Source organism: Adiantum capillus-veneris, chromosome 1, assembly GCF_014529385.1.
Source record: "Adiantum capillus-veneris isolate H3 chromosome 1, ASM1452938v2, whole genome shotgun sequence".
Classification (NCBI taxonomy): Eukaryota; Viridiplantae; Streptophyta; class Polypodiopsida; order Polypodiales; family Pteridaceae; genus Adiantum; species Adiantum capillus-veneris.
Window position 1 is genome coordinate 21,882,506 of NC_140931.1, and position 8,081 is coordinate 21,890,586.

Genomic DNA, 8,081 nt, shown 5'->3' on the forward strand with positions numbered 1-8,081 from the left:
TACCTGTCGCGCCCAGTACCAGTACTACTAATACCTGATTTCTCTTCTTGGGGTACACTGGTAGTCTTCACTCTGACTAGTTCTGCATTGGTAAATGCCACTAAAGACAAATCTTTTCCCTTCTTGAAGTGATGAATGTGAATGCCACAATTGTTCCATAAATGACCATATGCTTTGCAATAGGTACATTGTGGACATTCATTGGAAACATGATCTTTAGATTTACACTTTGAACACCAAGTTTTCGTTCTTCTAACTGGTTGCTTGGTCTGACTGATTTCAGCAATCTGTCGGGCCATCTCATCAATCTTCCTTGACCAAGACCCCTTCTTGGCTTTGTCTTTGCTCTTGTCATCTGAGCTACTTTCAGAGCTAGTGGAGGTCTTACTGGAATCAGAATTCTCAATGGAAGAACTGCTACTACTGGACCTCCTCTTCTTGTGACTCCTCTCCTTCTTTGTCTGTTGTTCAAGCTTCACGGCACACTACACCAAATCATTGAATTTTTTTGTTGGTGTGGACACCTCCTGTTCTCTAATCTTTTTATTGTGGAACCCATTTAAAAACCATGCTCACAACCTCTTTTTTGATGGTGGCTCCTGCAGCAGCTGCCTGGTTAGCTCCTTGATTTTCTCAACATAACTTCTGACTGATAATTTTTCTTGCTTTATCTTATCCAGTTCACAGAGGATGTCATCATCTCCTCTATTTTCTGAATATTCCAGTCTGAAAGCTTTGAGAAATTTGTTGTATGATCTGAGTTGGCAAGCTGGGTAATGGTAGTACCATTTTCTTGCTGCATCCTTTAGTGTATGAGGAAAGTATTCACCCCAGTCATCTTCATTAATATTTTTTAACTGAGCATATTGTTCAAAAGCTTGGATATGAACATCTGGATCATCTTTCTTCCCACCTTTGAACACTGGGAAAGAAATTTTCAATGAAGAGGTATAATCATGCCGGTCAGCATCTTCATTGCCTCTTCTGAGCTTTGAAACTTGACTCCATCTTGAGGACTTTTTTTAATGGTCCGTATCAGCATCCCAATCAATTTCTTCGTCAGTTTCAGTTTCTATCTCTTCTCTGGCTTTTCTACTGGAATTGTGACGACTACCCTTGTTGCCTTTGGCCCCACTATCCCTATGTGTGGTCCGAGAACTCCTGACCTTGCGTTCTTCTCTCTCAGCCCTTCTCCTTCTGGACTAACTGGAGTGCTGAGAGTCCTTCGCCTCATCAACATGACTGTACTCCTCCTGAGCCTCAGTCTCAGTCACCCGGTCCTTCTTAGGATCAGAGTCTCGTTCTGATTCCTCAGGAACAGGGTCAACGCGGTGTGATGGTTTTTGACCACGATTGGTTTTGGGCGCCATCACTATAACTGAAAATTCTAACTGGGAGAAGAGTTTTTTGGTCAACGAGCAGACAGCTCTAACCACCGTGATCGCCAAATTGGAATTGGAGCTGATCTCTTCAGATAACTGATTCCAATTAGAATTTAGAGCTGTTGGTAAGTCGTCAGCTCATTCAGTGAAAATGGAATAGAGACTAGAGACTGTACTAAAATAGTTATCTGAACTGAAATAGTATAATGAAATGAGAGACAGACTCGACAACTAGAAAAGTGTTTGTAGTTTAAGATTCATAGTTCAGGAACAACCAGTACAAGGTATAACGGATTGAAGCTCAAATAATTACAGTAGCAGTAATGATTACAAGGTGAAGTTACAGGCGAAGAGATTGTAGCTCAAGAAATACTTGGAAGGCTAAAACCAAGAGAACTAAGAAGTAAGAAGCAAGAAGCCCGATTACAATGTAATGGGTTCTATTGTAGCCTTCTAGAAGTTACTGTAGTAATTGTCGTGGTAATTATTGATGTGTGACTGATCCACTGTTCGACTTTCCAAGAGATAGTTCCCGCCTGTTGGAACTATCTTCGCCTTCTACATGGATTCTTCCCCATCTTCTCAAGTCCAAGAGGCCCCGTTTGTCCACTGCTTTGAGAGAATCTATGGTTGGTCCTTGCCCTTTTTGTATGGAAGCAATCATCAAGCTGTATCCTTGTCTATCAAAGGCAAAATACCGATTAGATGTAAATGCAAAAGCATCTAGGCATGGTTGTTGAGCCATTTCAAATCAATTTGGCATTTCGTGGCTATCACTACAATCTCGCCTATCCATCTCCTTATCAGAGGTGCTATAAATTTGATACATATCAAGAGGACCTTGTCGCCCAAGCATCTGGTTTGAAGAGTCTATCCACTGTGGCTGTTTCTCAATGGCTGGGAGTTCATTCAAATCCCAATGACAAGCCATCCCTTCCATTTTTGCCCTTATTCTATGTCTTGCCCAGGTTTACACTGACTAAATTTCCACCTCTCCCCAACTATCCAATCATGAAGCCATGGCAAGAAGATCCTCTGCCCTATTGATAGCATCAAATTTCTCCCATTTTTGCATTGCAATACCCTAACTTGCCCGGGTTTACAATTGAAGAGCTCAATTGTGGGTGGCTGTGGAGAGATATCGATTCTTCATGACGAATGCAACTAGAGCAGGGACAGAAGCTCAGAAGTGGCGAGCTCTTTCAGAAGAGGAGAGAGAGAGGAGAGCTGCATCAACACAAGGCCACGGCTAGCTGCAACATCAATTGCTCTACCTGCTTGCGCTGGCGCCGTTCAGAAGAGGGGGAGAGAAGGCTTGCAATGACAGTCCCTCAACGCTCTTCCCGCGCGCTCATGCGGAGCATGCATGGAGAACCTTCGTAGTACTACGATGTAACTACCTACGCAGTCCCTAATCATGCAATTTTTGAAATCGAATGAAATGATACCCAACCCCGTCATCATCCTCCGCCTCATCAGTCTCACCTCGTGCCTCGTCACCCCGCCACGTCGTCACTTCGCAGCCCCACGACACGCTCAGGTTTACGTCTTGCAACAGGCAACCCTGCCCCGTGCCACCATGCGACTTCCCACGCGTCCGATCGAGATGCCCTCGCTCCCCGCGCCCCACTTGGGAACTGTCGATGCCATAAACGGGCTTATCACCATCCAAGGCAAATAGTCATGAGGGGATGCTACCTCTCTTTCCGACCATGTCGTCGTCGTGGTTGGTGATTTAGTTTTCGCTACTTTTTTACTTTGAAATTTTGCGTACGCGGAGCACTAATTATTAGCTGCGCTCCCAACGTGCCGTCTGTTGGGGGAGAGCTTTTGCTATTAGGTAGTGCCCCAGCTGTTTGCTCTCTCATATTTACTCCATCGCTGGCTTTGCATTGCTCAGTAATGGTCATGGCACGCTACAATATGGGTCCGTCCTTTGGAACCACCTACACCTTATACACCTTGATCTCAAACATCCTCTTCTTTAATTCAAGGTGTTTGTGCTAATTCATCCAGACGTGCACTATATGAGTTGGAAAATGGCGATCTCTTGGTTCTCAAAGCGAACATGCATGCTATATTGAGATGGCTGAACAATCATCAAGCTCTACCTGCTGCAGGTTTGTAATGTAGCATATATTCTCCACACCCATTAGTCAAAATACACAATAGAGCGGAAGATGGGCTACAAAGCTGTTGTTTGGAATCTCTGCTTGCTGTCCTTGGTTATGACCTGGACATGCATGGCCGGCAATGGTGAGCTCAATGCAGCGAATTCTACCCCATGTGGGCCGTTTGTACCGTGTGCTGATCTCAACATTTCATACCCTTTCGAACTCTGCCTCTTGTGCTGCGTCTCCCGCCTTTGTTCTCTCCAATTGCGGCTCCTCCTCTGCTCATGCTCATTGGAACTCTTTATCTGTTACCCTGCAAGCAGCCAACCCTGGTGATCCACCTCCCGTTGCCCTGATAATAGATATCACTGCATCAGGTGAGCCTGAGCTGGGGGAGGCCGACATCAATCTTACGTGGGACACGTCTTTGCTCAGCATGGACTTTTGTGCCTCTCTCTTCACCTCCCACAATTTGTCTCAATTCAACATCCCTGCCTCTTTCAATCTTACCGGTTTTGCCGACGATGCATTTCAGTTTTCTAGCTAAAATGTTTACCTATTCTTCAATTGCTCAGATCTGGCTGCTGTGTCTGACTATGTGAACTCTAGTGCAAAATGGGAGCAAGAAAGCCCGTATTGCAACAGCCATAGAAAAATATGTCAAAATGAGCTTGCTGCAACTTCGACTTGCGTTAGCCTGATTGCACCAGACAAGGAGCTCAGGCTGCGTCATGCCATGGATACCTTGGGATGCTCCCATTTTACATTTGGTATAGCTGATGTGCGAGGGTCACCATTGATGGAAAAAGGGTTAGTTCAACTTTCTTGGACAGATAGCACGTGTAGCAGCTGTCTAAACGCTGGGGGAGACTGTGTTTATGATGATCAATTTCTCTCTTTCACTCGAATGAGCTACTGCGAGTGTGGACTTGATGGAAAAATAGATCCTTACACACAAACATGCCAATTGGGTGATGTTCTCGTTTAATGTTAATTACTCCTGATCATTGATTGTCATGAACAATGAACACATGCATTCACAAGAAGTTTTGGACAAATTCTCACAGTAATTCTTGTGACTTACCTCAACGTCATGAGCTTCTGTGAGGGAGGCACCGCATACCTAGCTAGGTACGATTGGGGCAGGTGACCGCCGGCCCGATGGGGGCTGGTGGTCCCATGCCCCCAATTGTATCTAGCTAGGTATGCGGTGCCTCTCGAGCAGAAGCTCATGACGTTATGCACGGTATGAAAAACAATGAAAAAGACTCTGTTTTCTTACATGAGAAATTTTATAAACCTTCTTGTGATTGATGATGAAGCGCCTGCATTTCTAACATTTGAGTTCCTTATATGTTTCAGACTACTTCGTTGATGGATTGTTGCAATGCAACCATGTCTTTCGAATTTGCTTAGGCGTCGCATTAGCACTGGCAGCTCTAATGCTGGCTTTTATGGGCTTCCATTATTTTGGCAAGATCAAAAAGGGTTTTCACGATCTCGCCTCAAAATTGTTACGTCTATCGATATATGTGTTGAAGAAAGTGTTGAGACGCCTGCAAGAGTCCACTTACAGGCCTAATCTTTCAATTATTTTGAGGGAGTTGGAGGGTCTCACTGAGCGGCCCATCGAGTACTCGTACAGCTCCATTGCATCTGCAACAAAGTCATTCAGCTGTGTTGTTGGCGAAGGGGGCTTTGGTGTGGTCTATAAAGGGACACTTGGACCAAGTAACCGAGAAGCAGGTATTGCAGTGGAGATTGCTGTGAAGGTGTTGGAGATTAGGTCATTAAAACACATGAAGAAACAGTTCTTGAACGAGTTGGCTACTATAGGGCGAATTCATCATGTCAATGTTGTCAGGCTCCTAGGCTTCTGTGTTCAAGAAGATCATGAAATGCTCGTATATGAGTATGTGGCAAATGGCTCGCTCGATAAATGGCTCATTCCAAGCAAAAATGGCGGCGACGGCGGCGTTGATCTCGAAGAGCGAATGCTTGATTGGAGTCAAAGGTATGCAATAGCATTAGGGATAGCAAGGGGATTAAGCTACCTGCATGAGGAGTGCCGACATCGCACAGTGCACTGCGATATCAAGCCACAAAACATACTCTTGGATGAGGCCATGAGCCCCAAGATTGCAGATTTTGGGTTGTCAAGGCTAATGGGTAGAGATGAGATCCAAGTAGTGACGCTGGCAAGAGGAACTCTGGGGTATATGGCACCGGAGTTTTGGAGGGGAGGAGAAAGCAGGCTGAGCACAAAGTTTGATGTGTACAGCTATGGGATGCTACTGTTAGAGCTCATCAGTGGTGGTCGCCGCAATTTCGCTCTTCAGGATGCTGGTACAAACAGCATGTGTTGCTTCCCAGCAGTGGCCTTTGATGCTGCTATGCAGGGTAATATGCGGGCGGTGTTAGATCCTCGCTTAGGGATTTTGGTGCAAACATCACATGGAGAGGATGATGCCGGGGCTCAGGGCCATCAAATTTGGACAGCGGATTTTGTAGCTTTGTGGTGCATCCAAGACCACCCTGCAAGTAGGCCATCCATGAGTGAGGTGGTGCAATATATGGAAGGCACAATTTCCATCTCCAAGACCCCACCTAAACCAAGCATCTCCACCACCCCACCACTTACTCCTTTCACTATCACTAGCCATGACAGGCAAGAGTGTACGCCTATCAGCGTCGGTCGATGATAGCCCATTTGCGACTTGATGATGTTGTATCCTTGTGCATATTGAGATGTGATGAATTGTTTTGTGTTTTGTTGTACTTAAGCGAGGTTTTAGAGAGCCGAGAAGCATATTGTGGCTGTGCTTTTTGGAAGTAGATGATCACCCAAGTTCCAACCATTTGGATCCTGAGTCACTTGTGTAGCTGACATAGCCTACATAACCTAAAAGGTAATGAGAGAATCCCTGCAACTCATGAATCACCACAAAGACGTAGTCACTGAAAGCACTCCTTTGGAACTATTGCTGTCACTTGTAGGCTATTGGACGGCCTCAAATTCCTACAACATTCTAAGGGTCTATAGGATGGCGTCGCTTAGGGCATGGTCACACGAGGCTTAGTTATTAGTTATTGATAACTATGCCAACTATGCTCAGACAAAGCATTTTATGAATAACTAAGCCTCTTGCATGGTCACACGAGGCTTAGTTATTCATTCATCCTCCCAACTATGCCTTGAACTTCACAACTATGCCAAATTCGGCATAGTTACAAAGGGTAGGCTTAGTAAGTCATTTAATGCTCCTTTTTGCATGTGACCAAGAATAAGGCTTAGTTATTTGTTCAAATAACTGATAACTAGGCCTCACATGACCATTTCCTTACAACAACAAGTTTTAACGCTTTTCTCACTTGAAAGTCATAATTGAGATTATTATCTCATTTTTATTCATAAATGAGAAAGAGTTTCAGTCATTCGAAAAGCCTCTAAGTTTTTTTTTTAAAGTTTAACAAATACTTCTAACATGAGAAAAATTTTCTTATATTATGCTACTTCACGTGTGACGTTTTTCACAATGGAATGTTGTTTTTCCAATGTGCGAAAAACTTTGGCATATTAGAATTCTACCATGTATCATAAGAGAGAATCAATTTCTTTTAAAAATGCAATTTGCTGAAAAGAAATAGCAATCACAAGTAAAGCATATAGTCCATAAGCAATTACAATACTAATTTCAAAAAAAAAGCAGACAATGTTTTGTGCTCTCAAATAGCAGCAAGTGCAAGTATGCTTGTCCCCAGCTAGATAGTAATTTAGAAAAGAAACATTCTATGCTATCCAAATCTGGCAAAGTTAACATTCCACGTCCGATAGAGCCACTTACACAAGAGGCCCTCTCTCATCCAAACATAAACGTCAAAGTACATAAGAATAAACAGAGTATTAGAATCATCAATAATCTAATGCATATGAGGTTTGTTATTACAAAGTTTGCTTAGCATGGCACGAAGCTTACAATCTAGAAAATAGATGTTTGAAAAAACAATCAACGCCACTAAATTCCAAGAAAAATCTTAAGCAACAACCAAGGAACTTAACTTTACCCGGATCCAAAGCACCGAGTTGGAGAAGTTAGTAGTTTATATGAAAGATTAAACTATCAAAGAATTACGAAGACTTTTATCAGTTAATCATACAAAAATTCAAGTTCGTCTGCCTTAGAGACCAATTCATGTTCCCAATGCTATCTTTATAGAGACCATGCTTGATTGATACAGTTCTTGAGACATTTCTTTTATATGGCCCAAATACAATTGAATGGAGGTTATGCAAAATCTCGTAAAACAAAATATAAGACAAAACTAGGGATAGCATTCCTCCATAGAAATGAGAGATACGATTGCACTTCATTCCAGAACGAGACTTTACAACCTCTTTAGCATTTGAAAATCATCACTTGTTATGATTGAGCAAAGAAATTGTTCTCAGATCTTCACCTCTTAATCACAATAATGAAAACATGAAGCTATATACATTATCACCCATGCAAAGAGACCAAAAACCATCCAAGTGTCTCACATTAAGAGATGATTAAGAGGCAATAGCCATCTAGTAAAAAGTCAA

The 8,081-nt window shown here is 43.1% G+C and overlaps 1 pseudogene across 1 annotated transcript; it reads left to right on the forward strand.

Moving 5' to 3' along the window:
* The first annotated feature begins 3,408 nt into the window (after positions 1 to 3,408).
* LOC147464405 (LEAF RUST 10 DISEASE-RESISTANCE LOCUS RECEPTOR-LIKE PROTEIN KINASE-like 2.3) lies at positions 3,409 to 6,205 on the forward strand (annotated as a pseudogene). Its single transcript, XR_015187624.1, has 2 exons — positions 3,409 to 4,467; positions 4,859 to 6,205. The product of XR_015187624.1 is annotated as an LEAF RUST 10 DISEASE-RESISTANCE LOCUS RECEPTOR-LIKE PROTEIN KINASE-like 2.3 (transcript).
* The last annotated feature ends 1,876 nt before the right edge of the window (positions 6,206 to 8,081 follow it).